This window comes from Arachis stenosperma, chromosome 4, assembly GCF_014773155.1.
Source record: "Arachis stenosperma cultivar V10309 chromosome 4, arast.V10309.gnm1.PFL2, whole genome shotgun sequence".
NCBI classification, from domain to species: Eukaryota; Viridiplantae; Streptophyta; class Magnoliopsida; order Fabales; family Fabaceae; genus Arachis; species Arachis stenosperma.
This window is the reverse complement of record NC_080380.1, coordinates 90,120,978-90,126,217: the sequence shown is the minus strand read 5'-3', so window position 1 is coordinate 90,126,217 and position 5,240 is coordinate 90,120,978. Positions and strand designations below refer to the sequence as shown.

The 5,240-nt window shown below is 39.9% G+C and overlaps 1 non-coding gene across 1 annotated transcript; it reads left to right on the top strand.

Moving 5' to 3' along the window:
* The first annotated feature begins 1,316 nt into the window (after positions 1-1,316).
* Positions 1,317-1,424, top strand: LOC130977955 (small nucleolar RNA R71). The gene has a single exon (XR_009085623.1). It is a non-coding gene; the product is annotated as a small nucleolar RNA R71 (small nucleolar RNA).
* Positions 1,425-5,240: the final 3,816 nt, after the last annotated feature.

Below are 5,240 nucleotides of genomic sequence, written 5' to 3'. Positions count from 1 at the left end.
TTCACCAATACATCCTCTACAAGTCCATAAGCTTGTTTTCTTGAGTTGTCTGCCATCTCTAGTGAGATTCTTGCAGCTTGTACCTCAAAGATCCCTAGCTTCTCCATTACTGAGAGAGGCATGAGGTTTACACTTGACCCTAAGTCACACAGAGCCTTCTTGAAGGTCATGGTGCCTATGGTACAAGGTATTGAGAACTTCCCAGGATCTTGTCTCTTTTGAGGTAATTTCTGCCTAAACAAGTCATCCAGTTCTTTGGTGAGCAAAGGGGGTTCATCCTCCCAAGTCTCATTTCCAAATAACTTGTCATTTAGCTTCATGATTGCTCCAAGGTATTTAGCAACTTGCTCTTCAGTGACATACTCATCCTCTTCAGAGGAGGAATACTCATCAGAGCTCATGAAAGGCAGAAGTAAGTCCAATGGAATCTCTATGGTCTCATTTTGAGCCTCAGATTCCCATGGTTCCTCATTTGGGAACTCATTGGAGGTCAGTGCACGCCCATTGAGGTCTTCCTCAGTGGCGTTCACTTCCTCTCCTTCCTCTCCAAATTCGGCCATGTTGATGGCCTTGCACTCTCCTTTTGGATTTTCTTCTGTATTACTTGGGAGAGTACTAGGAGGGAGTTCAGTAACTTTCTTGCTCAGCTGTCCCACTTGTGCCTCCAAATTTCTAATGGAGGACCTTGTTTCAGTCATGAAACTTTGAGTGGTTTTGATTAGATTAGAGACCATGGTTGCTAAGTCAGAGGGGTTCTGCTTAGAATTCTCTGTCTGTTGCTGAGAAGATGATGGAAAAGGCTTGCCATTGCTAAACCTATTTCTTCCACCATTATTGTTGAAACCTTGTTGAGGTCTCTCTTGATTCTTCCATGAGAAATTTGGGTGATTTCTCCATGAAGAATTATAGGTGTTTCCATAGGGTTCTCCTAGGTAATTCACCTCTTCCATTGAAGGGTTCTCAGGATCATAAGCTTCTTCTTCAGATGAAGCATCCTTAGTACTGCCAGGTGCATTTTGCACTCCAGACAGACTTTGAGAAATCAAATTGACTTGTTGAGTCAATATCTTGTTCTGAGCCAGTATGGCATTCAGAGCATCAATCTCAAGAACTCCTTTCTTCTGACTTGTCCCATTGTTCACAGGATTCCTTTCAGAAGTGTACATGAATTGGAAATTTGCAACCATTTCAATGAGTTCTTGAGCCTCTGTAGGCGTCTTCTTCAGATGAAGAGATCCTCCAGCAGAGCTATCCAAAGACATCTTGGACAGTTCAGAGAGACCATCATAGAAAATACCTATGATGCTCCATTCAGAAAGCATGTCAGAAGGACATTTTTTGATTAATTGTTTGTATCTTTCCCAAGCTTCATAGAGGGATTCTCCATCCTTCTGTCTGAAGGTTTGGACTTCCACTCTAAGCTTACTCAATTTTTGAGGTGGAAAGAACTTTGCCAAGAAGGCATTGACTAGCTTTTCCCATGAGTCCAGGCTTTCTTTAGGTTGGGAGTCCAACCATGTCCTAGCTCTGTCTCTTACAGCAAAAGGGAATAGCATAAGTCTGTAGACCTCAGGGTCTACCCCATTAGTCTTGACAGTGTCACAGATTTGCAAGAATTCAGCTAAGAACTGATGAGGATCTTCCAATGGAAGTCCATGGAACTTGCAATTCTGTTGCATTAGAGAAACTAATTGAGGCTTAAGCTCAAAGTTGTTTGCTCCAATGGCAGGGATAGAGATGCTTCTCCCATAGAAGTCGGGAGTAGGTGCAGTAAAGTCACCCAGCACCTTCCTTGCATTGTTGGCATTGTTGTTGTTTTCGGCTGCCATGTGTTCTTCTTCTTTGAAGAATTCGGTCAGGTCCTTTACAGAGAATTGTGCTTTAGCTTCTCTTAGCTTTCGCTTCAAGGTCCTTTCAGGTTCAGGGTCAGCTTCAACAAGAATGCCTTTGTCTTTGTTCCTGCTCATATGAAAGAGAAAAGAACAAGAGAATGTGGAATCCTCTATGTCACAGTATAGAGATTCCTTGAGGTGTCAGAGGAAAAGAAAAGTAGAAGACAGAAGTAGAAAATTCGAACTTATCAAAGAAGATGGAGTTCAAATTTTGCATTAAGGAATAGAGTTAGTTCATAAATAGAAGGATGTGAGAAGAGGGGAAGTAATTTTGGAAAATTAAGTTAAAAAGATTTTAAAAACATTTTGAAAAACTTTAATTTGATTTTTGAAAACAAGAGTGAGAAAGAGATCAAGTAATTTTTTTGAAAAAGATTTTGAAATTAGAAATCAAAAAGATTTGATTGAAAACTAGTTTTGAAAAAGATGTGATTAAAAAGATATGATTGAAAAGTTATGGTTTTAAAAAGATATGATTGAAAAGATATGATTTTGAAAACAATTTTAAAAAGAATTGATTTTAAAAATTAATGACTTGCCTAACAAGAAAAGATATGATTCAAACATTAAACCTTTCTCAACAAAAAAGGCAACATACTTAAAATGTTCAATCAAATCATTAATTGTTAGTAAGTATCTTTAAAAAAAAAGAAAGAAATTGATTTTGAAAACATTTGATTGAAAAGATATGATTTGAAAAAGATTTGATTTTGAAAAACTTTGAAAACTTGAAAAAAAATTTGATTTGAAAACAAAATCTTCCCCCTTTTGCCATCCTGGCGTTAAACGCCCAGAAATGCTACCTTTTTGGGCGTTAAACGCCCAACCAGGTACCCTGGCTGGCGTTTAAACGCCAGTCTGTCCTTCTTCACTGGGCGTTCTGAACGCTCAGCTTTTTCTGTGTAATTCCTCTGCTGCATGTTCTGAATCTTCAGTCCCCTGTACTATTGACTTGAAAATAGAACCAAGGTCAAATAAACAAGGCATGCAAGACACCAAACTTAAAATTAGACACTAGACTCAAACAAGAAACATAAAATCTTTTTTTTGGTTTTTATGGTTTTGTAATTTTTTTGTGCTTTTTTCGAAAATTATATGAAAATAGAAAATAAAGGTTTCAGAATTCTCAATTTGGATTCCAGGAATCATTGCAATGCTAGTCTAAGACTCCGGTCCAGGAATTAGACATGGCTTCACAGCCAGCCAAGCTTCCAAAGAAAGCTTCGGTCCAAAGCACTAGACATGGCCAATGGCCAGCCAAGCCTTAGCAGATCATTGCTCCAATAGCAAGATTGATAGAAATCAACAAGCTATTGTGATGATTAGTTGAAACCTCGGTCCAATAAGATTAGACATGGCTTCTCAGCCAGCCAGATTTCAGCAGATCATCATGAAACTCTAGGATTCATTCTTAAGAACTCCGAAGAAAAATACCTAATCTAAGCAACAAGATGAACCGTCAGTTGTCCATACACAAGAACAATCCCCGGCAACGGCGCCAAAAACTTGGTGCGCGAAATTGTGATCACTACACAACTTTGCACAACTAACCAGCAAGTGCACTGGGCCGTCCAAGTAATACCTTACGTGAGTAAGGGTCGATCCCACGGAGATTGTTGGTATGAAGCAAGCTATGGTCACCTTGTAAATCTCAGTCAGGCAGACTCAAATGGGTATAGATGATGAATAAAGCATAAAGATAAAGATAGAGATACTTATGTATATCATTGGTGAGAGCTTCAGATAAGCGTATGAAGATGCCTTCCCTTCCGTCTCTCTGCTTTCCTACTGTCTTCATCCAATCCTTCTTACTCCTTTCCATGGCAAGCTTATGCAAGGGTTTCACCGTTGTCAGTGGCTACCTCCCATCCTCTCAGTGAAAATGTTCCTATGCTCTGTCACAGCATATGGCTAATCAGCTGTCGGTTCTCGGTCAGGCCGGAATAGAATCCAGTGATTCTTTTGCGTCTGTCACTAACGCCCCGCCTGCTAGGAGTTTGAAGCACGTCACAGTCATTCAATCATTGAATCCTACTCAGAATACCACAGACAAGGTTAGACCTTCCGGATTCTCTTGAATGCCGCCATCAGTTCTCGCCTATACCACGAAGACTCTGATCTCACAGAATGGCTGGCTCGTTTGTCAGGCGAGCACTCGGTTGTCAGGCGATCAACCATGCATCGTGTATCAGGAATCCAAGAGATAAACACTAGAGCCTTGTTGCTTGTAGAACAGAGTGGTTGTCAGTCACTTTGTTCATAAGTGAGAATGATGATGAGTGTCACGGATCATCACATTCATCAAGTTGAAGAACAAGTGATATCTTGGACAAAGAACAAGCGGAATTGAATAGAAGAACAATAGTAATTGCATTAATACTCGAGGTACAGCAGAGCTCCACACCTTAATCTATGGTGTGTAGAAACTCCACCGTTGAAAATACATAAGAACAAGGTCTAGGCATGGCCGAATGGCCAGCCTCCCAAATGATCTAAGATAGCATGAAACTCAAAGATAGCTACCAAGATAATCTAGAGATCTCAAGTGATCAAAAGATGTTGATGAGCGGATAATTTGTACACTTTTTGGCATTGTTTTTAGTATGTTTTTAGTATCTTTTAGTTAGTTTTTAGTATATTTTTGTTAGTTTTTAGTTAAAATTTACTTTTCTGGACTTTACTATGAGTTTGTGTGTTTTTCTGTGATTTCAGGTATTTTCTGACTGAAATTGAAGGTTCTGAGCAAAAATCTGATTCAGAGACTGAAAAGGATTGCAGATGCTGTTGGATTCTGACCTCCCTGCACTCGAAGTGGATTTTCTGGAGCTACAGAAGCCCAATTGGTGCGCTCTCAACGGCGTTTGAAAGTAGACATCCTGGGCTTTCCAGCAATATATGATAGTCTATACTTTGCCCAAGATTTGATGGCCCAAACTGGCGTTCAAAGTTACCCTCAGGAATTCCAGCGTTAAACGCCGGAACTGGCATAAAACTTGGTGTTAAACGCCCAAACTGGCATGAAAGCTGGCGTTTAACTCCAGAAAAGGTCTCTACACGAAAATGCTTCAATGCTCAGCCCAAGCACACACCAAGTGGGCCCGGAAGTGGATTTTTCTGTCATTTACTCATTTCTGTAAACCTTAGGATACTAGTTTACTATTAATAGGATCTTTTGACATTGTATCTGTACCTCATGACATTTTTACACATTTCATTGTATACCTTCCACGGCATGAGTCTCTAAACCCCGTGGTTGGGGGTGAGGAGCTCTGCTGTGTCTTGATGGATTAATGCAATTACTACTGTTTCTTATTCAATCATGCTTGCTTCCATTCTAAGATATCACTT